The following is a 24,694-nucleotide window of genomic DNA, read 5'->3' as shown; positions in this document are numbered from 1 at the left end:
TCAGAACTAGGTGATCTTCATGGTGTCTTACAACCAAACCATTCTAGGATTCTAAGATTTTCTAACCTACTGGTCCTTTTCCAGACTTGTACATGTGGTAATATGTTCTTACTGGTACCCCAGACAGGGAAGAATTTTTTCCCTCCCTGTCACAATGTTGCTATGGGGAGTAAAATGCCCTTCAACTTTCCTACCTCTTCCTCCCTCTCAGAAAGCAACATGCCTCACAGCTTTCTGGCACCCAGAAGTAAGGACTGGGGCTAGGAACACCTCACCCCTCTTCACTCTATGTCCTCAGTTTCTGATCCTTGTTTGCCTCAAAAGTCAACAGATAAACCCTACAACTCTGGACAGTGTAACCCACAGCAATGCCATAACACCACTGGGCATACCAAGCAGGTATCACATGGTACCACTGACACCCTCAAGCCCCTTTCACCAGCACACATTTTGCCTGCATCCCTAGCCTGGCTCTCTGTCTTCCTGTGTCACTCAGTTCTTAATTTCTCACTTACTGTCAGTAAAGTGGGAAGAGTAGCCCTGTTCTACCCAAATTGATGTGCTGGCCTCCCTGTAAAGGAACTCTAATAACAAAAAAAAGAGAGACACACTACCAATGGCAGAGCTGTATTTTCCATTTCTGTCCTGTCCTTACTCTACATCAGACCTATCCAATGTCTATCTTAGGCTCTAATGCCAGTGCTGTTATGGAAAATACAGTTTCACCCCCACCCCATGTTAATTTATGAGGGGCAAATGCTGACTATATGTTGCCTATGATGTGACAAACAGATTGTTTACCTCCACAAAAGCTTTTAAACTCAAGTCATGCCCTACCCTTAGCCACACAAATAAATGGGTCTGGAAATAGAAACAAAACAGGACAAAAAAATTTGGACCTCTACAAAAAATAAAGTCCTGGATGATTATTGCTAGAATTTAGAGTCAAAGGCCCAGAACAGTAAGCAAGACACATAAATCAATTCCAGCAGGAATTGCTCAAGGAAAATCATAGATTTTCCAAGCACCATAAAATAGGCAAAAGCCTAAGTATAGTGGAGCAAACATTATGAATAGCAGCAGTGGATAAGTAACTCTGACATGAACCATTCTCATCTAATGTTAATTCAGAGTGGCAAAGGAATGTTCTTTCCATCGGTCTGCAATGAAGGAGAAATTCTCTGAAAGTCCAGTTAAGTTCAATCAGTAACACATGCTTCCTACAGATATCCCTGCAGATCAGACACACATTGCAACTACATTCCAAACAGCTGGAAAGACAGCAACAGCAAAATGAAATTCTGCTCTTAAACTGATTTACAGTTTGAAGAAACAGTATCCAGGATGCCATCCATTCCCTGCAAAAGGATCTGGTGAGGGCAAAATATGCAGAGACTTCCTTTCTGGCAAGTGCAATAGTCTTTTTGGTTAGGTGGCAATCATACAGCTTCCAAACAGCTTGAGCAAGATGACAGTGCAGTATCCAAATTATTAACTTTTAAATTAAGGAGTATGCAAAGTGGGGCTCAAGCAGATTTTCTAAATTACTTAGAAATATGAAATGTTTGGATACCTCAGAAGCAGTAAAAATACATATTATAAATACCATCACTAAAGAGGATACAGTACTGGAAGTTGCTGGAGGTAGGAGGAGATATTCTGGGCAACCTTCCCTGCATCTCATGAAGAAATCTCATTCATAACTATCAAATCATCCTTTGCTGTACTTCCCAATTACTGTTCACTCTGAGCATTTCACTTCTCCCTTGTGCACTGTTCAATCTCCCAAAAGATACTTCTGTTAAGCACAGATGATACCTGTTAAGTATTCAAGTATAAACCAGGTAGAAGACCTGACAAAGAGAATGTATCTGACAAAGCCGGGTAAAAAATGGTGAGAGCCCTGGAATAAACACTAGAACTTTATGGAGCTGAACTCCATAGCTCAAACGTGCTGCCAAATATGATCCACGTTTAAAAGAAACAAACAAAACTGAATCCCCCCACACACACAATATACAGAATCACACACTTATTAGAAAACAAAGAGCATGTACATCCATCCTTCTACCCACCAGAGTCTAAGACAGGGCAAATTCTTGCCTGCAAAAAGTAGTTTGGCACATCAAAGGATGACTGCTGTACCACCTGAAATAATGTGTTGGCTGTCATTTTCCACACACTGCCTGTGAAGGACACACGTGCCTGGCTCTGCAGTGTACGTGACGCGTCAGAGTCAGCAGCCATGTCTGTAAAACCTGAGTGCTGGGGAGAAGGGAGGAAGGAGATGGAACAGAGCAGGGTCACTGCCTCTGTCATTCTGGAGCACTTGTAACTTTTCATCAGAAATTAGTCCCTGTGCAAGGTACTGAAGGTTTTAGTCACAGTATACAATGAGAATAAATATTTTTTCCCAACTTAATCACTAACTTTCAATGCCTTTTTAAACAAAAAGATAAGAAAAGCATCAAGAAGCACAGCAAGTCGTGTTGCTGTTGAAAGGTCTTAAAACAAACATGAATATGCCTTTGGAAAAAATTACTTATGTAATGAAAAGAACAAGCAAAGATCCCTAAAGGAAGCTGAAGGGACACTTTTTCCTCCTCCTCTAGCCTTATGAGAACTGTAATCTTAACAACCATAGTTGCTCAAAAGTGGGTGTAGGACGATAGGGGAAAGAAAGGATAGCATTGTTTATAGTACAGCAGGAGCCAAATGAGGAGAAGAATAACTTCTGTGCAAGAACGGAAGAGTGAAAGGAAATGGGTAGGTAAAGACAATTGTAGGATTTGTACAGTACAGAAGAGAATCCCTTCCATGTAGGATGCAATTTCTTCCATGGAAAAGATGTTTCATCCATGGAGCTAGCTGATGTAACTCTTCTGGAATAGTAACCTTTCACTGTTTATCTGTAGCTCTGTTACTAGACAGGCAGTGGTTCTTATAATTAGCTTTATCAGCTAAAAAGTCAAAGCATTCCTTGCATCAATGTATTTAGTCTTATGTCACCTTAATGAGATGGGTGTCAATTAAGACTGAAAGGAGTGTCTGGTGTGAATCATAAATACTTTAAAGGGTTCTCAAAGTATGAATAATCAACACTTTCTGAAAATAAACTTCCTGGAATAAGCTTTAGGGTCATTTCACATCAGCAAGCCTTTCTGATACCCTGGCCATCCCCCCTCTTTTATAGCTAACAAGACAGAGGTGCATAAAGGCACCAGACAGCTTCTTTAAAGGAATCACATGTATAAACCTTTTCATCAGTTGTCAAGTACTTCAGATCTCCCTAGGAAAATCCCACCTGCAGAATGCTATACAACTGTTTGAAAAGCTACTGAAAGGTATCTAATAAATCCCACAGGATTCAAACCAATGCCTACCAAAGCTCCACTGCATTCATCTAGCACCCGCACAAGCTTCTCTGTGGACAGACTAAGCAAAGTGATCTGCTTGTTGACCTGCAGAAGTATGACATTAAGTACTCAGTCCACAACTGTGAAAATACGCTCGTAAGTAAACTGTGTCAGGACAAGAAATATGTGCAGAGCCCGTATTTTCTGACTAATAGTATTATTTTACCACAATTACTTCTATGTGGACTCCTTCTCTATGGCACCAGAGGAGTCCAACCAGCTGCTATTTACATATGTTTTTCTGTGAACTGCTTCAAGGATGACCATGAAGAAAGTCTGCTTTCAATAGATTTAAGTCAGATAGGTAAGGATCTGCCACTAACAAAAACTCCTAAAGGATCCACACACAGAAAAGTGTTGGAAAACAATCATTTAAAATGATGGTATGTTAATTATTGTCCTGGAAGTAATTTCTTTAAGCTTCTTTACACAGTCTAAATAGTCACACTACTATATGATGCTCTCAGATAAACAGCTAAATCATCTGAAAATGCATGTTGCAGCAAGGCAAAAATACACCAAAACAAAGTGAAAAAAGATCCCCAGGATTTGATGGAGCTGTGACAAACATTCAAAAGGAACACATTTCACCATTAAACTTCTTCATGTTATTTCCAACTGATTTTTGACACTAGAACTGACTTTTAATAGATGTGAAAGAGATAAATATCTCATTACCAAAAATAAATTTGTCTGTTAAGGATGACAGAGAGAGGCAAAAGCATTGCACTGCCTATTATGGTATTGAGCAACAGATTTCACTCCCTGTGCTATATGCCCATTTATTAAAAATGTGGCAAGCTTTACGAAAGAATTCCTGAGCTTCTTTGGTCCTCTCTTTAATTCCTCCATAATTCTTTGTATATATAAACATGTCAGGTCTGGAAAGAAGTGGGGCATGCATGTAATTTACCACAGAGCTCTTTTTCTATTCAAATACTGGTAAGAAAACAATAAAAAACAAAAGGGGAATAACGCAAAAAATTAAAGCAATGAAACAAATGTGCCTGCAATTCACTGCCTAATAACCTGATGAAGCTCCTCAGAATGGCAGCAGAAAAGGCAGAAAAATAATGTTTTTCTGCCTTTTTGACCACAGAGAGAGATCTCTCTCTGTGTCAGAACTAGATGCATCAGCTCCCAATGAGCTGAATCACGCTGCATCACTGCCTGCACTTCATGAACATGCGAGACACTACTTTAATAGGAAATGGGAGCTGGCTTTAGAACCACCAGTGTGTCACGCACAGCCACAAGGCAGCGAGGTCTTTGTTCTCTTCCCAATGGGCTGCCTTTGTAAAATACCCTCCTAAGGCCAGGCAGAGGAGTAGAATTTATTCTCACAATTGATCCAACACAGACCTCTCACACTGTCAAATACACACATGCACACACGCTCTCATAGATAGCTATACTCACAGATTTTTGCCTTTCTTCTTGTTCTCTTTTGATGAGGAAAAAATCACTCCACAAAGCAAAACTGCACATCTGTGCAATCAGAACAGTTTCTGTTCAGACCACTGTTAGACTTTAAGTAAAAGAGCCTGGAAAAAATTTATCTGGAATATTGTTGCTTATGAGGTTCAAAGCTAGATGTACATGTAAAACCAGCAGCATAAAAGCCATATCATACAGAAAATGGGATCCTGTGTTTTACTCAGCTATTCATCTGTCCTTTAAAGCAAGTCCAGTTGAAGAATTCCTCACTTGCATGCAGGAGGGCTAGACAGTCTCTAATAGTCTCTTCCATCTCTAGCAATTGATGCCTTGAATGGCTTATTTTTATTGACTTATCTTACACAGGCTGTTTGTGGGCAGAAGCATGTGCCTCATGCAAATGCCAAGACCACTCTTGCTTTGAGATGCTATTGCGAAATGGAAGTGAATCAGACTTATGGCAAAAAGCATGATTTTATTTCTGAAGGATTAAGTCCATATCATCAAGTATAATTTTTACATATATATTTCTTTTTACAGAAAGAAGCTTCAGCAATAACACCCTACAAGCATTACATTAACCAATCTAGCCCTTTCTGGGCTTTACTGCTCCCATTTTAGCACAGCTGATACCTAAGCTCTCTACAAAGATCAGAGCTCCAACACCTTGAGAACACTTTGAGCAGGGATTCCCAGTGGAATGTGCCCTGAGGCAGAAGTCTTGACAGCCGACACAACCAGCAAGACAGAATAAATACATGTTCTAAACACGAAATTCTAAGAAGTGAAAGAATCCTCCTCTTCCTTAAAACTATTTCCTTTTTGCACATTTTTTATCTCAGCAGAGACTGGTGGTGACATTTCAAGTCAGCAGGAGGAAATGCTGCATTTGTGGCCTTAGCTGATTAGGTCCTCAGCTAGTACAAACTGGGGCAGCTATGTGTATTCATAAATCAAGAGGAACACCAATTCTGAGTATGCTTTCTGCCTTAAGGAGTTACTGTATCATCAATCTCAAATCACAACATTTATTAAAATGACATTTCTGACCAAAAGAGCAAGAATGGAACTTCTACTTGCAAGACGAAGTACAGAGGGGAGGAGGAAAAAAAAAATCTAAACACTCTCTTACCTTGAAAAAACTTACTATACATTTCACCACTAATTCACTGCATGAGATTCTTCCCCTATCACCTGGAAGCAAGAAGCAGCCTGGATGAGAGCACTTAAGAAACAGAGGATTCCCAATTTCTAGTTTTCAACTACCTACAATTACCAAGCAAGCTGTAGTTTTAAACATTAAGCAGCAAAACTTGACTACAGGAAAGGAAAGTCTGCTTTCACTGCTTGGAAACGTTCCTGATTTTTTCAGTGGGAACATTCAGTAGTGGACGTTAATATTTAACTCTGTGTTTTTCCAGTATTACACCAAACTTTCTCCAGGGATTCAGAGAATTCAGCGGCATAGCTGAACTGTTATTATCCTTTAAAAGCAAGAAAAGTGACCACCAAAGAAAAGAAAAAACTGCAGCAAAAAATCCAAGAAGAAATTTTCTGAAAAGATACTTTCCATATCACACATCACAGAACATCTCAATGAATCAGCAATTCACATAGAGAGTAAGGAATGAAAAAGGACTTAATAAAAATCATTAACTGTCATATTTAAAGCTGCTCAGAGAGCAACAGTACTGCTTCACTTCGTCACTTAGTCTTTCTCAAAGTGCAGCAAGTCAGTCTCAAGAAAATCTTCAAACATTAGCCATAACCTGTTCTTATCTATGCCATTGCTGCTCCAGCTGCTGGGGCATGCACAACAAGCTAAGTGGAAAATGCCCCAGATGTCCTACTGGAAGGAATTCCTACTGTCTAGTTCTCCCTAATCATATTATGAGACACTCCCTTCTGCCTGCCCATTTTTTCCCTGAACACTTTCCAAGTCCATTTCCTTGTTTTTGGAGTTAGCTAGAAACAAGACTTTCAAATCAAATGCCAAAAAGAATCTGTCCATGCTCACAGTGAGACATAAGCAAGAAACAACTACATGTTCAGAGATGGTAGCACCTGAGGTACTCTGGGGAACACAGGCCCCACATCCCCTCTTGTGGCAGAGCACAGAGGTATATGACACTTGCAGTCCTGTTCTTGAAACACACTGCACAGGAGAACACAGTTCTGACATTTCCTGCGACCATCATCTTTAAAAGAAGAGACAAGCTGTTTTGGAGCTTCAAAGGCTCTGGATGGAAAATGCCTTTAATGGTAGAAAACACAATGAGCAAATAGAAATTGGCATGTATTTCCAGATACCCGCCTCATTGTAATGAGATGCACAGGGAAAGTTGATACTCCCACAGACAGTAAAAGCCTCATCATATCACTGCCTTCTACCCCCACCATTCTATTCAGCATCTTCAAGTGGGAGGTATTCTGCAGCCTTTTACACTTGACCTCTTAATTAAAACATGATAAAATTAACATCTTAGACGCAATAGATCTTTTACCCACCTACATCAGTAATTAAATCAACTCTCAAGGGAGCAAGAGCATTTGTTATGTGTAATGTAACTTTAGCTGGGGTATTCCAAAGAAGGAAAAAGAGCTGATGTAATAAATGCAGTCATTTATATTTTAATGGAGCTATTGTAAATGAAAGAAGAACACCTGTGACAGCTTGAGACAGCCCCAGCCAAATGAAATCTTTTGTGTCATGCAGGGACAGCACACTGCATATGGCCTCCCCATCTCCAGCTGCAATATTGAATAAGTTAGTGAAGCAGATAGGCCTTATGCCTTTTCTGACTCTCAGATGCACTATAATCTGCTTTCAAAACCAATGGAACTGTACCAGATGTATATATGTGTGTGTGTGTGTGTGTATGTATATATATATATATCATATACACACACACACATATATATATGAATTTCATATTCACTCTACATGAAAAGCAAGATAGGCCAAAGTAGGTCTAAGGTCTTTCTTGTTGGCAATACACACTTTTGCATTTGTGAAAATCCATGCAAACCTTCAGAAAAGACACTACCACAATACAAAGAATTTAACAATCTTATGCAAAAAATTTGTGTAATTGAAGATGGAAATGACACCACATCAGAGTGGCAGAATTGAATATTCTTTTCATCCTGATGTATAAAAGACCAAGCAATAAGAAAAAATGTCCAAGAAGGTTACAAAAAATGTACATGGAACAAAGAGGATATAGAGGATGGAACATGGATGCAGAGGACACTTGAAGAACTACAACCGCACAGAAGACTAATCCCATTCATTCAAGAAACAAGACTGACTGGTGACATCTCAGATGCATGTTTTAGGGCTTTGGCTTGTGCTTGAGCCCAAAAGCATGACAAACATTATTTCAGTTGTCAAATATGGTCCTTGTTCAAAGGGTGTATTTACTCTGCTGAGGCATAACTGTTGAGAAACATCGCCTGGCAAAGGTCTGTGCAGTGACTAGGTAACCTTGCTAAAGATTGGTCTTAATTTGCACACAGGCAATCCAGCCTCAGTGAGCTTCAGAGTCCTCCCTCCCAGGCATCTCCCCCAACCAGGTTTTAAATGTATAGTGTTCAGATTATAAGCAGCCAGCATGCATGTGACATGCTGTCTCTCCCCAAAACCCAGTCAAATCCATACCAGGTAAGATCAAAATTCCCTCAGTCCTTCCCTGCTGTATTATGAAGTATTCACCAAACTACAAACAACAGTCTAAATGCTCATCTTCAAGTTTAGTTGATCCCATGACTCATTCATTCACAGCTACTCAGTTAAGACTGATTGATTGCATGTCAGAAAAAAAATCAAACCAAGCCAAAACATAACATACCAAAAAATTATTTCCGAAAGAGACCAGCAATTTGGTAATCTCCTTGACACAGAGGCCATTGCTTCAGCTGCTTGGAAGTCTATACCTTTGCCTCTGCCTGAGGTTTATCAAATGAGTGGCCACCTCTTCAATGCCAAGGGAAGCATGTCCAATTCTGCCACTGGTATTAAACATCTGTTCATTGCAATCTTGTCAAAGGCCAAGAAACAGGCTCAACAAACTTAGCCTTGCATATTTAAGAATTGCTCTATTGCTGCTCATCCTAATTTCAGTCACATGAACAAGTCATTCTGGTTGTTTTGCACTCTGCACCAAGTTACCAAAATATTGAGTCCAAGCAAAACACCATGAAGAAAAATCTATTTCAACTGTATTTTTCTTGGCTTACACTGCTCTCTATGATTAATCTTTAAAATATTGCTAAGGAAATGAGACAGCTAAGTGGTCATTGTCTTAAGTACACGCTGAACATCTTATAGCCTAGTCAGTTTATTCCAGTTCTACTATGCAAAGCATCAAATACTGAACACACAACAGAGGCATTCAGTCGTGAATAAACAAGGCTAAGGCAGAACATTAACATAAAAAGAGAGGACTAAAAACCTTTAATAAACAGACTCTTATCAGCCCGTGGAAGGCAAAATTCACTGGAGAAGTTCCCACCATATCCAGGGTATCATCTGGAAAACTACAACATTTTCAAAAGTAATTAAGATAACTTATTATGATATTAACAGCATTAATTGGAGTAAGTATAGGCTCAAAAGACTGAGCTCTCAACAAGTACAGATAGAGTAGCTTCAGTCAATGGCTTTACACTAGTTCATGGTGTAACACTCTAATAACAATACTAACACATAGTTTTACTTCTCCTCTTTCTGTTTTCACTTGCCAACACAAGAATTCGAACCTTCAAACACATCTCTTAGATATAGATCCTACACAAGCTTCTAATCTTCATTATCATGCATCCAGTACCTTCCCTCTAAATAGTATTGCTCTAAACTTACAGTACAGTAATTACACAAAATCACAGAATCAGCTAGGCTGGAAAAGACCTTTGAGATCATCAAGTCTAACCTATGACCTAACACCACCGTGCTAACTAGACCATAGCACTGAGTGCTACATCCAGTCTTCTTAAAACTTCCAGGGATGGTGACTCCACCACCTGGGCAGCCCATTCTAATGCCCAATCACTCTCTCTGTGAAGATATTCTTCCTAGTGTCTAGCTTAACCCTGCCCTGGCATAGCTTAAAGGCTGTGTACTCTTGTCCTGTCACTGGCTGCCTGGGAGAAGAGACTAACCCCCACCTGCCTACAGCCCCCTTTCATGAAGTTACAGAGTGATGAGGTCTCCCCTGAAACCCTTCTTCTCCAGGCTGAACAAGCCCAGCTCCCTCAGCCATTCCTCACAGGACTTGTGTTCCAGACCCTTCACCAGCCTTGTTGCCCTTCTATGGACTCACTCCAGCATCACAACATCCTTTCCAAACTGAGGGGCCCAGAACTGGATACAGCCCTCAGGGTGGGGCCTCACCAGTGCCAAGTACAGGGAAAGACCCACTTCCTGGGCCTTCTGGCCACACTATTTCTGATACAGGCCAGGGTGCCATTGGCCTTCTTGGCTATGGGCACACAGCTGGCTCATGTCCAGGCAGACCCCCAGGTCCCTTTCTGCTTGGCCACTGTCCCCAGCCTGTAGCACTGCATGGCATTGTTGTGGCCAAAGTACAAGACCTGGAACTTGGTCTTGTTAAACCTTGTACCATTGAATTAGGTCCATCTATCCAGCCTGTCTAGGTCCCTCTGCAGAGTCCTCCTACCCTTCAGCAGATCAACACTCCCACTGAAACTTGGTGTCATATGCAAATTTGCTAAAGATAGGCTCAATCCCCTCATCCAGCTCTTAGCTCACACCTTAGGGAGTGGCCACAACTGGATGTGGCATCCCTCACCACCACTCTCTGGGCCCAGCCATCCAGACACCTCTTGACCCAGCAAAGGGTGCACCTCTCCAAGCTGTGGGCTGCCAGCTTTTCCAGGAGATGGTGTCAAAGGTCTTGCTGAAGGACAGGTAGACAACATCCACAGCCTTCTCCTCATTCACCAGGCGGGTCACCTGCCCACCAGCTGCATCAACCTAATTTTTAAGACTTATTAAGAATTAGATGTAATATCATTAATACCCTAAGTGTTGTAATTTCTGTAATTCCTTACATTGTTTCAGGTAAAACAATTTTCAATACACATGTCCCACAGGAGTACAGCCCACATGATCTAGATTTTACATTTGCAGATTTCACTCTTTACCCCATGCAATGGAAATGCACCAATGCCAAGAACTGATACCTTCTTTTGTCCATCTCAGTAGAGAGTCAATTATTTGTCACTCAAACAAATCCTATTAATTATAAGCCAGAATAATGTAGTCCTTATATTCACAACACTGGATATTCAACTGAGAAATCTGATATTCATATAAACAAGAAATTTGTGAAGAAAAAACTACAGTAATACAGTAATGTAAAGAAATAAGTAATTTTTTTTTCACAATTAGAGAATTTTTGAAAGTTTCAGATATGAAATGACATATGAAACTTGTTCCTAAATCTTTTGACATAAAACAGTAGCCACTGATTAGGAGACAATTTAACAAATAAAAGAACTTCAGTGGTCTGATTAAGACAAGACAGATAAAGGTTTATATTAAGCCAGAGGATGACCTGCTCCCCATTTATTTACGCACAGGAAACTACTCCAGCTTCACAGAAGGAGGGTACCATGGCATGAAGAGCCAAATTCATCTCTTCATTGTGTCTGGACTGACTAGTTTCTAGCAGATGCTTCTAAGGTCAATTTCTGTTAGAAGCACCCCCAAAAATGTTAAAAATGAAAGGGGGAGTAACGCTCCAAAACTACATTGGCAAAAATGTTGCTGTCTCCATCCAGAGACACTGGAGTGCATTAGCTTTGAGGTCATTAAATTTCTGCTGTCGGAGAAGGAACAGGGTAGGAGACAGTAAATCATTCACTTCAGAAACTCTCCCAGAAATTCTCTCAGGACCAAAAGGACTGAGGCTATCTATTATCACTGTATGGAATGCAACCCCCCTGAAAATATGGTCTGAAGGAAAAATATCCTGAGCTGGACCGCAGAGAACATTTGAAAAGTAATCACTCTGTACAAGGCATAGCTTAAGACCTGTAAAGATTCTCTAGACAAGTCTGCTTAGGATTTCATACCATCCTCCACTGAAACAAACCTCCACAACTTACATCCTACCTGGCAGCAACTCTCTTAAGCTGGCTGCTCTGGTGTATCTGCCTGTAGTCCACACAGCTCATTTTCAGAGAGCCCTGACTACCCACCTAGGCCACCAACAACCAGCTCTTCCCCTCATCTCCCCATTCTCTTTTCTGTAAGGAAGCCAAAGGACAGGGCTCTCTTAGGTGACAACTGCAAATTGCCTGTTATCTACTTTCACAGAAACCATTACAGCTCATGTTTGTTTCCCCATTCATGACATGAACCCAGCTATCAGGAGAACAGCACAGTAGGAACACACACCATGTTCAGGCTGCTGGAGAGGGCTGGGAGCCCTGCACCAGGGACATGCTATAGAATGAAGATTATTTTGCTAGTCTTTGAGCACCATAGAATTGTAGACTTTTGGTGGTGTTGGATTTGGAGGACAGATGGACTGAACTTTATTCAGTTGTTTTACAATAGTGTCAACTAAGCCAGGTCAAGGGTACTATGATCAGTTCAACCTTGTTATGGAAAGGACAAATTATGACCCCCACAAAGGGAAAAGGTTTTCAGAAGGGGCTACAACTCAATCAGTACAACATGCTTGTACATTACATTTCTGGAGGTCAAAGAAGAGGGAGTTGTAAGTACATGTCCCCTTCCCTCATTACTTTGCTAGCACAGCTATGGACAGCAGTGTAGCCACTGACAGCTCAAAAATATCTGGTAATCCAGGCTGAGAAGTCCAATGAAAGCTCAAGACATGAGTCCATTCAGAGTGCCTGGTACCCGACCTGGCCAGGGTCATGGGAGGGGATATAGTGGGGAGTCAGAGTAACACACATCGTGTTTCTCTTCTGGCTACTTTTCTAAACATCATTCATCTTTTCTCAAATAAAAGAGGGGGGGAATAAAGTAAGCTTCTTGCCACACACCATCCTCAGAAGGGCACACTGGTGGCATTACACTTGAACGTGATCCTATGCTAATATCATAATTAGATCCCAGCTAATCATCACATCAAGACAGCCAAAATCGTCAACATTTCCTATCAGACACAACAGCTTAGGGACATTAAAGTGCAATTTACAGTTTCCGTGTTATTTCCTTCCTTCCAATTTACAGTTTCTCTCAGTTCCTGAGGCTGCCAGAAACTGAAAATTATGGTTGCAAAAGAGCAGTATCTTTCATTCAAATCCCAGGCATTAACTACATAAACATTATTATATATTGCATTTCACAGTCTCTTCCCAGCAACCTTGCTAGGCCTTTCTAATAATGCTCAAACATCATTTTATTCCCATGAAATGGAAGAAACCAGGTTCAGCAGAACTTCACATGTAACTGTGAGGTGTTCCTGCAAAAACATAACAGGCATCAACCTCTACGCATATACAGTGGCAGAAACTGGCCTTGATTGCATGTTCAATGATATCAAAAAGGATAAAATATCTCATGAGGACAAGGGCAATGGTGCCCCAATCAAGGACTTGTCATCACTTCCCATTAGAAGTTCATGAGGACAAAGCCTGTTTTCATTTTAGAGATGTAGGCAAAATAGCACCAGACTCAGTGATGCAAGTGAGAAATAAAACAAAAATTAGGGAGAAAAAGAGCAAAAAAATCTCCCAATTTGAAAAAGGAGGACTGCCATGTAGTCACACTTCTGCAGTGAGAAAGAAAACACTGCTAGTCTCCTTTAGGCACTAAGTGTACAGGCTCAAGAGAATGGAGAGTGTTTTTTCTTTTTTTTTTTTTTCCCCCAAGCTTTTTTTTTCATCCAGATTACAGTTCATTAAGATAGAATAGGGAGCTAAAGAACAGAGGAGTGGAAAGAAGTACAGTTTCTCCTCTACAGCCTAATAACTCCTGCCTCATTTCAATCTTCTGTAACTACTGGGTATCATCACATATTCCCTCAGGAAGTTAGGACAGCTCTAATTAGTCTGTGATAATGGAAGATACCTTTAACTGCTATATCCTTTCTACCACATCATGGAGGCCATTGGAAATTTTATCAAACTAAAGCATGGAGGGATTTGACCCAGATCATCCATGCCTGCATTCCTATTAACCCTAGTGCCCATAGCCACCAGATGGGACTACCAAAAAATCCAGGCATGGTGACAGTGAGAGGACACTAGACACCAATTAAAATACCAATAGCTATCTATCATCACTGTGAGCACTAGGGCACTTAGGGAAGAGAAATGCTACTGTAGATTCAGCCAGCCACTACAATGGATTTTTCCTGGTTTTGCCATGCTATGTTAAAGCTAAATAAGAAACACAACAATAAAAAAGAGGTTAAGGCTACAATTTTTTAGTTCAGGAGCTAAGAAAAAAAAAAGCTTTTCCTACTGCACCCACATGCTCCATTTTATGACTGAATCAAAGCATATAACAAGTTCCCTATTTTTATAGATGAAGGAACACAGGAACAGAGCTTCTAATTTAGTTACAGTTCATACCACCTCCTAAACCCTCATCATCACACCCACATGGGCACCTGGAGCCAGCCTTCAAATGTAAAGAAGGTGATTCCACTTTACAACATGATCTATTCAATTACAGCTCAAGAGAGCATCAAATAAACCAGTGACTACTGGTGGAAGGTGCAATGCCAGAAGCCATACTTGTCACAAAGGTAAGTTGGGGGACCCTGTGGTGAAGAGCAGAGTTCAGCTTCCTTGGAAGGGAGCTTTCTGAATAGCTTGCACAAATCTCTAAAATATATACATAATGAGTCACTGAAAAATGCAGTGCAAGATTGATTCTACAAGAACAACCATATTTCACCTCATAATTTTATCTGTCCTGTGGCTCTGCATACACTGTAACATGTATGCTCAAGTATATTGCAAACTGAACCACCATAACAACATGAGGAAAGACTTCCAAATCAAGTTCTTTCAGGGGATTTAGGGTTGAGTTTTTTCCTTCTTCCCCCCCCCGCCCCCAACCCCACAAAACATCCAGCATACGGCTGAACTGATACAACATATTACTTTAACACCTCTGCTGTGGATGGTGGACAGTTAACATGTAGCTAAACTTAGATCCAGGATGTAGATGTCAAATAAAGTGAGAATAAATTAATTTGAAGAGGTCTGAAAAACACATTCAGTAGCAGCCATTGCTACAGTTTGTGAGTACAAGAAACCACTCAGTAGTGTCATAAGGAAGAATTACAAAGCACTGTTTTGGGCTCAGTGAAAATTGTTTTCCTCTTCTTAAGCTTACACTTCATTACATGATTATTCAATGAGGCAGATTAAAAAAGGATAATTTCATTTAACCACTGATAAAATGTTTCTACACTACAACATTTGTTTGAAATGTAAGCTTTTTGGGGCAAGAACTAAATTTACATTTGTTTAGAGCCTGAAAAATGGAGTCTGTGGTCCTGTGTTCTACTAGCACTATTGTAATACAAATACTGTAATAAAATAATTGTCTCCTTTCCTTCTAACTAACCACATCCATCAAACGCAGCTATATGGAAATAAGAGATATAATATCCTTTCATCCTCACCACCCTTTGCAGACACCCAGGCTGCAGTAAAAGACAGTTTATCATTTCACTTTAAGCAGTCATAGAGCAGTTAAGTTAAATGACCTGGGAAAAACAGGTCTTGAGGAAGTCTGTAAGCTACTGAGAAAATTAGCGTCTTTTCCTTTGACTTTGTCTCTACAGAGAAGATATCATGGACTTTAAGATAACAAATAAAGTTGAATACCACTTCCTGACTCTGGATCTTGTTCTTGGCACTACTTAAAGAATAATATCCACAGATCTTCACAACAATAGGGCTTTTTTTATTGGTGGTGGTGTTCTTTTTAGAAGCTGTTTTTCCATGATACACACATTTCCCACAGCTCACACTGAGGTATCTGATCAGGTTTTAGACTCTTATCTTACAGTCCCTGTCTCTTGTTAGTGAGTTCATCTCTGGGAATAGTGCTACAAAAAGTGCTGAAAAGAGAAAGACTTTGCAAAGGATCTTGTGTGAAAAGCTGTCTTGGTTTAAGTGTTTTAAATCTAAAAGGCTTTTCATTCTGATTCCCCAAAAAATCATTTTAGTTCATCTTTAATGAAAAAAAATGTTCAATGAAGATTATTACAGACGAATTGCTGCTGTCAGTGAATCATTTGAGCTCTGAAAAGGAAAGCATAATGCCTGTCAAACAAATAAACATAATATTTAGAACACTCAAAGCATGCTATCAAATGGACAGATTGCAACACTGCACGTATCACCTAACCTAGCAGACACACACAGGAGTTATTCTGTTCTCAAGCTGCAATGTCATTTACCAAAATACTTTCTTTGTCTGAGCATCGAATATCTTATTTGTGAGGACTTTGGACTAATTCAAGATCCCTACCATCAAGCAACCTGATGCCTGATACACAGAGAACTGGACTAGTTACACCACAGCACAACCTTTTGTTCATACAAAACAGAAACCATCTTGAAGGACACATTCATCTGAGGCTTAGGCATAAAAGATACACTTCCACATTTCTAATGGTTTGTTTACCCTTCATCCATCTGTACTTGCATCAGATACCACACAATCCTAATTTCTGCTCATATTTATTTCTAAGCCTTTAACACTTGGTTCATCTCCTGCCTCCACATGACTAGGCAGTAATAAAAGCTGGAATTATAGCCCCTAAAAACACTGTCTTAAAGACTTAAAGCCTAGGAATAAGTCATCACAACCCTTTCCATTATATTTGCTTCTTCCCCATTTAGCATGCTTAATAATCTACCACCACTTTGCCTTATAACAGTCACAATAAAAACCCAGTAAACATGCAGCTTCCACATCTAACCATTTCAAAGGTTACTTAAACTAGAATAAACTGCAAGATATCCAGAAGCAGGCTTACAATAAACATTCAGGCTTTCAATTTTTAGTGTGAGAACAGGTCTGAAACTTTTCTTGTACAATATATTTTCCTATGTAACAAAAGTCTCTGCATAAATGGAAATTAAATATTCATTAACTAACTGTATATGGTATGCAAGTAAGCAGAAAACAAAACTGTCTATTGTAGCAAAAAAAGGAGGCAGACATTTTCAAGAACCTGGAATGAAAAACTTTAGAGGGGATATTAATGGACTTCCATTTAATAGCTTACTGTAGAGCTTCAACATTTTCAAGTGACAGCAGCATACCATCACAAGTATGAATACAGTAATATTTTCCCAGCTGTATTTACAGCCTTTGCTAACCACTGCTCAAAATCAGGTGCTTTGTCCTCTCCATGTGGTACATTCTCAGAAAAGTGTTATTGACTTTTTCTACTCAGGATTTTCAGAGAGGTCCAAGGTATTTGGGAACCTAACTGTTATTAAGAACCTCATGCCTTTCAGCACCTGTGAAATTCCCAGTAAAATAAACAAGGGAATTTGTCTTGACATTTCAAACTTGGCTTTTGAGACAAATTAGCTCTTTCGAATTTGGGGCTTAAATTTTATGACAAGTGGTCTTTTCTCAACACCAATGTGCCTAACCAATAAAAACACTTTGTTGTGTTTTGCTACTGATTATCCTCCTTTGTTCTAAGAAAAGAATACTAGGAATATCATTCCCAGACAAAACACTTTAACTTAGAAATATGAACCTCTGCTGCTTCAGATTAAAAGACTTTGTCCATCAGCTCTAAGAACACAACAAATACAAAAAGCTTTACCATGTGGTGCTGCCCTGGGGTATAGAGAGCCACCCTTTATTACTGAGAGCTACTCTACCATTGTTGTAAGCTAATAACAATGGCTTACAACATTTTCTGATTCTATTCTGACATTTTCTCTGACTTCTCTTGACTTCTCTACCTTTACCACTTTTTATGATGTGTTCTTCAGCATCCAGTAAATTCCAGGTGTATTTGACAATGCAATTGTAGTTGCTAATGTCTGTTGTAAGTCTTTATTCACATCAACAGAAGTGTGACACGGCTCCAGACTAAGCCCAGCTGGTGCTGCAAGTGGCACAGGCTACATATGTATCCTATCAGCCCCACATCCACTCCAGGCCAGCGCTGAAACATGGGCTCACAAACTGGTGACTCACAGCACTTGGAAAAACAAACATCAATAACAAATTCAAAGCCTTTCGTCTCTTCTTCAGTAAATTGGAATTGAATGACCAATTTAAAAAGTCTGCCAAAAACTGTTGTGCTTCGGCTACTGTTTTGCCAAGGCCCTGAGGGATGCTTCCAGGCTAGCTCCCAGTATCCAACAGGCAGCTATACAAAGGTGTTTAGGCACCTGGAGATACATGAAGTCACTTAATAAGATCTACAGTGTGAATTAGGATTCTAATTTACTTAGGCAATTCTGAAATCCCATTTAGAGTCTAATGGCTCTTAAGCAAATAAATACCTTGAAAATCTGACTCCAGGTCACTTAAAGTATAAAGATTATAACAATGGATGTCAGCAGTCAGTAGGCTCAACACAAAGGCTGCGTGTCTTGTCAGAGGTGCAATTTGCCCTTTAATTCCAGAGACAAATCCCCTGAAAGAAGAATAAAAGACTTTCGAGAATATATATTGAAGGGCCTCAGCAGCCTTATTAGCGTAACCATTTGCTACTTACAGATTCTGCACTTTCAAAGGAGAACTGAATGGCATAAAAGACTACTATTTCTAATTATATCTAGTATTCCTATATATAAACACCACTTTTATAACATTTCCTCTAAGTTAACAGATCACTTCATATCAATTATTACTAGGGAGGTTTCTAAACAAACACCGAATAGTGCCTCAAACAGAAAAAGACTGAAAATTATTTCTTAAGCATTGAATAGCGCCAAAATACAAATATAGTCAAACATGTATCATTCCCTTACCACTCTGGGGATCCTTCCCTTTGGGAAGCTGTCCTGGGAGTAAATACCCAGCTGCCATTCCCAGAGTAGTACAGTTCTATCCCATAGCCTTACATCCGATTTTTGCAGATCTGCCACAATATAGTCCAAAGGATGAAAGTTTACAGAAAGGTTTTTGATTCCACTGTAGAACCAGTGGATCTTCATCACCCTTCTGTCACTGTGTTCTAACAAGAGAAATTAATGCTTTTCTGAAGGCTGAGATGTGAAAGCTGGAATCAGTGCCTGCAATGGTTTAAAAATGGCTTGGTTCTGTTAAAGGCAATGTTGATTAACACCAACTGGGGATGCAATTTTTTTAAGAGTCTCTTCCAGGCACAGAAGGTTTTCATTCTAAAAATGCTAAACTGAGAATACAGTGATTTCAAGGTGTGGTTTTAAAAAAAAGTATTTAAAAAACACATAATCCAGCCTGCACCTAAAAATTCCTGGTTTTTCTCTGAAACAATACAGAGCAGAATTGCAGAACAGTGTGGCTCCCTCATTAAATTGGCCAAGGCACATAAACACAAATGAAATCATGTCTCACTCAAAAATATTTTCTAGCTACTCACTAAAATAGCTTTGAGAGACCAGGTCCATACATGGAATAAAATGGCTTTCTCTGCCTAAGAAAAGAAGCCCTAAGCCAAACTCTCCTCTGGAATGACATTTTAACTATTATAAACAGTTTAACAGCAAATGTAGAGCAGAGCAGTGTAGTTTTATACAAACATAGCAACAGCACTGAGATTTATTCTGTTCTGAATTAAGCTCTTTATATTGTTTCTACTTAAAAGGAAAAGTATCAAATACAACAATTCCTACAAATTTCTTTCACAACAAACATTTTCAGATTCTATTTGCAATTTCACCAAACAAAAGCAGGCCCAAGTCAAGTGGCAGAATTTTGGCTGTACTCATCTGAAAACACTGTAAGCTTTGCCCTTTCTACCACTCAGGCAACTTAAATGGGGGCAGTCCTCCCACTACTTTTCCAATAAACTTTGCAACAATAGCCACATGAAACTCTTGGAATATGTGGCTAAGATACAAAGAGATGCTTTTCAAAATATCTGCTTGAACCCTTCAACTCTTATCAGAATCTTTATACAGAGGCAAAAACCCCTTCCAAGCACTCTGTAATGTTCAGAGCATGGTGGAATGAGTCATTAACCCTCACAACCTCCTAGTACACTGTGTACAACCACTCTCATTTTATCTGGGAACACGGGGGAGAAACAGAGAAACAGCACACGGCATTATGACAAACTGGAAATAAGACTTTGTCCTTTTAGCTTCAGTTCACAAGTGGTTCTGAATGTTTGTAAATAAAGCCTAATGAGGATTTACATAGAAACTGAAGGACAAAAATGACCAAGTGGAAAGTGTTACAAAGCCACCTGAAACACAATCCCCGGCAGATCCAGTTCCCCATAACTGGCACCCCCCTTCCCAGGACCCAGACACATCTCTCTCCTCATGGTGTCCTGGTGCAGCACCATCATAAACATTCATCACAGCATGTTTCAGTCCATGTCATATGTGTGGGGGTGGATTTGGTGGGACAACCCTCCTCCCCATTTCACCTGTGAATTCATGAAGGTGTAAAGTGGTGGGCAGACATCAACAGGAGCACAGGGTTAGCAAGGGGTGCCAGGCAGCCCAGGCAAGTGGGGGAGAAGCTACTCAATAACCTGAATCTCAGATGCACCAGAATAATAGCTAAAAGAATGAAAAGCCTGGCTGAAAAAGAAATCAGAACAATAGTGAGAAAAGAGAAAAATAAGCAGATGGCTACATGTTAAACTAGGATAGAAGAGTGTTTAGGAAAAACAGAATGCCTAAATTTAGCCAGGACCATATCAAAACCAGCAAGAAAGAGTTGCTAAGTATTACTTCAGATGAAATTTCAGAATAGCAGCACTGCCAACAAAGAATTGCAGAAGCAGGGAATTTTGACTCCAAGCCCATGGATGAGGAAATACAACTGTAATAGTTTAAAGGAGAAATTTCACACAGAACATTTGGATATAGAAATTACAAACACAGATCCTGACCAGCTTGGGTCTGACACATATTTTTATCATTATCATAGAACAACTTTAATGGACGATTTTTGTGCCTCTTAACAGCCACACAGAGAACTACTTGCTATCAGGACTTGCACTATACAGCTCATTAGAGATACAAGAGTTGCAACAATGAGCTCTGAATTAAGGTTTTTGTGGCACAAATAATTCTGGGCTTCAATCTGCAGAATTTGACTATCTTAGAATCTTTGTGCAATAAAAGCTGAGTTTTCATGACCACTCTGAAAATAGGGCTATGGCTAAACATTCACAAATCAGGGCAGCTGCCTTTCTCAACTCAAGAATTTTGTTTTAATCAATGTTTTGCTTTGTTCTTCAGATAACCTCATATATTAGACATTTTTAATCTTTATTATGTTACATTTTTACTTGTTTGGTTCAGAACTTTTAGAAATCCCATTTTAATGTTTCCCTCTGAAAATTCCTTCTGTTGTTTTCCAGAGAAACAATAATCCTGCAATAGGACACCTCGGTATTGTAATGAAAATAAATCTCTGTTTTTCCTTTTCAAAGCATGTTAAGAAGGACAGTGGAAAGGAGAGAAGAGTTCATACTTAATCATCTGAAGTACTTCATAAACAATTTTAAGTGCCTGAAAAATATCAATAACTAATTAACTAATTTAAATCTGAGCCTAAGCCATCCCATTTTTATCTCAGTTTTAAAATACCATGTATATATAATCTTAAAGGATGCTCAGATTCTGGGTTCAACCCTTACTCATGAAAGAATAGGAAAACAAAAAAGAATTCTGAGAGCACTCAGACACTATTTTGGAGGAGAGGAGGGATCAGCTGTAGAGATATCCATATATATAAAAGTCACAGAATTTTTATAGATGCTCTTTTCTACCATTAAACAACCTCATATTGTCACTGACCTCTTTACTGGTTCTCATCAAGCTGCTTGTGAGAGGAAATAAAAAGACCAGTGTCTAATGTTCCAGACAGAAACCATGACAATATATTTAAAAAATGCTGAATTTAAATTCTAGTACAGACTGATTAGATTGAAAGACAAGTTAGAGTGAAATGGTATCAGGTTCAGTGAACCACGTGTAAAGGCCTTTATGACTACATTGGCATTTCTGCCTGAGTTGCAGGCATCAGTGACTATACCAGATTAGGTCACCTGAGAATTTAAATAGAATCACACATTTCTAATTAAAAAAAGGGCCCACATGAGTAATACAGTTTCATATCACCCTAATTACATATTGCAATTACAGTTATAGCAGCACTGCTACTGGGATGTAATTACTGCAACTGAGCTTCTCCATCCTCCATGCAGGCATTTTCATGGGAGCTCATGCAGCATCACCTAAACTTGCATTAGAAACTCAGTGACAAGGATCAGAATGTGAACTGTCCAAGCATAAGGATGCGGCTTTTCCTGCTCTGAGTTGGCTCAGAAATAGAACAAAATTTAATTTCTATATAGAATAGTCAGATTCCTTGAAGCAGGAGATAAAAGTAAGCAAAGGCATTTTCCCTCAAAGAAAATGGACAGTCACTGTACTCCATAGAAAATACACTTCAGTGATCACTCCAAATTCATGCCGATGATGGCCTTAAGGCCAAAAATGACCAACTGAATTAAACTCACCAAACTCTTCTTCCTGTGTTTCTTAAAAAGAGGGATCTGGAATTCTGGGCTATCTTGAAGTACCTAGAAAGACAGCTTTCTAGTCACTTACCAGCCTTACAGTACCCAAAAATATGGTACCCAAAGGGTTTCCTTCACAGCATGCTGGTATGGTAAATTTCACACAGAGAAGGCATTATTGTAATTATATATTAACTTTGCAAGTTTGTTTTCCCCAATTTAGTGTCAGTGTTCACCAGAACCACAGATCTGAAAGATTGCACTGGAGTAACCAAATGCAGCTCTAGTGACAGCAATTTGCTGAAATCCAGGTCAAACTTCTACTTCTAATCTTGCCTGAACTTAGGCATGAACAGTGTAAACCAGTACAGGAAAAAAGTGTCACCCTCTCATCCATTTCCTAAAGATAGAAGCAACAATGTGAGGAAGAGCTGAAGCAGTAAAGATTCTCATTTTTCCTCTTCTCTTGCATTCTTCTCAATGTCTTCTCATGGTTCTTCTCTCTCATAAAGCAGCACTTGAGAGGCATGTTCCCCATGGTATATATGTAGAATTTATAAACCAGCAGCTTGTGCAAAGGAGCATCTTATTGCACTAAGATGTGAAAGGTTCTAAACTATGGAAACAACACGGAGTTACCTGTGGCTTCACCAATGGCACAGTACTCACCTCATTCACAGTTCTTCAGCAAGGACAGCAGGCTCTTGCTCCAAAAGCACAAATGCCTTAACAAGCAAATAATGATTTTCAATACTCTTCAATAGCTACTCCAAATGCAGCAGAGGACTCAGGATAATTCTCACAGTTTAAAGTTACCATTTATCCTACAAAGCATTGAGTACATAGACATACAAATCAACCAAAAAACAGCTCATCACAAAGCACCAGTAGAATACTTTATAATCCCCAAAAACATCCAAGGGAAAATGCTTTCTGTTATATAAATTGGCTTAAGAAAAAAGATCTCATTTTTATACTGCTCTAAGCTTCTCTGGGAATCAATCAATTAAATTGGCTAACTGTGTTAAGGTAATTGAGAAGCTGCTCCCAGAAGACATTACATACCTACAAACACTTTATGAACCAAACACATAGAGTTAAGCAAGACAGAAGCAGGAGTCTAGAGTTTGTTTTCTGTCTGAACTGAAGGACATCATGTGACTTTATGAGTTACCTTATTTCCTAGGAAAGGAGGACAATCCTGGTCTGTATTGCCAGACCAGAATGTGCCTAGCAGCATTCTCAGCCCCTCCCTCCACTTCAGCCCTGTGCATCTACATCACCCCCAGCAACACACTCATATAAACACTGATCCTTTATCAAAGTCAAGTTTTACACAGCAAGGCACAGTGGCTTAACTAGCACCTGATAAAAACCAAAAGCCTCTGGCAGAAAGAAATGGAATTATTCCCCAAAGCCAGAGTAATTACTAATCATCAATAACAGCAAAAAAAGATGTTTTCCAAACTCCTCCATGTTCTGTGGAACAGAAATTATGAAGATACCTGTACAACTGGTGAGGGAAAAAAAAAAAGGCAACTCAAGGATTTTTTTTTACTTCCAGCAAACAGTGGCCACCTGGCCAATTTCATACAAAAATATGTGTTCAACAAATCAGTCAATATTTACTACCATAAATTCTATCTTGCTTATCAGTCTAAATATATATAACACAGACTTCCAAGGTAAAATACATAAAAGATGACCTTTCTAGTTCTGTGTCCTCTTTTTTTTTTTTTCTGTTTTAAATTCCTAAAGCCTGAAAACTTTAAAAAGAGAGGGAGAGGTGTTCAGATTTTGTTGTTTGCCTTGCGCCTTTCATTTAAAATATCACTTCTCTTATTCTGTAGTCTCCTTAAATGTCTTAGACATAAAGCTCCTTCAGCCATCTATCTGAACAAGATGTTACATTCTGTTACATTCTGGCAAACAGCAACTTTTATCCCAAATATTGATTCAGGTGTTCAAAAACTTGGGAGATTTTGTTTGTTTTAAACTTTTAAGCAATCAAAATAAAAATATTTCTTCCCTGGACAGTTAGCCAACTTCCATTCTTATAATAACCCTGAGATATTTCTACCAGATCATCAATACTGCATATACTCTGGAAGAATTATTTTTTTTAAAAGGAAAATAAAAGGAAACTGATGT

The 24,694-nt window shown here is 39.3% G+C and overlaps 1 protein-coding gene across 6 annotated transcripts in view; it reads right to left on the bottom strand.

Annotated features, from left to right (window-relative positions):
- Positions 1–24,694, bottom strand: part of SORBS1 (sorbin and SH3 domain containing 1) — a 161,695-nt gene that overhangs the window by 123,288 nt on the left and 13,713 nt on the right. The window contains exons 1-2 of one of the 6 annotated variants that reach the window (XM_050976177.1): positions 6,130–6,144; positions 5,986–6,047 (exon numbers count right to left, since the gene is read on the bottom strand). The exons of 3 other annotated variants lie outside the window; for them this stretch is intronic. The gene's annotated coding sequence lies outside the window, so the exon portion shown is untranslated. Of the gene's footprint in view, positions 1–4,835; positions 4,857–5,985; positions 6,186–24,694 lie in introns of those variants that run through there. 2 more of the 6 variants (XM_050976180.1, XM_050976178.1) reach the window with 2 other exon arrangements.

The sequence above is a fragment of the Serinus canaria genome, chromosome 6 (genome assembly GCF_022539315.1).
Source record: "Serinus canaria isolate serCan28SL12 chromosome 6, serCan2020, whole genome shotgun sequence".
Classification (NCBI taxonomy): domain Eukaryota; kingdom Metazoa; phylum Chordata; class Aves; order Passeriformes; family Fringillidae; genus Serinus; species Serinus canaria.
Note: the sequence above shows the minus strand (reverse complement) of the source record. Positions and strands in the feature narration are given on the sequence as shown.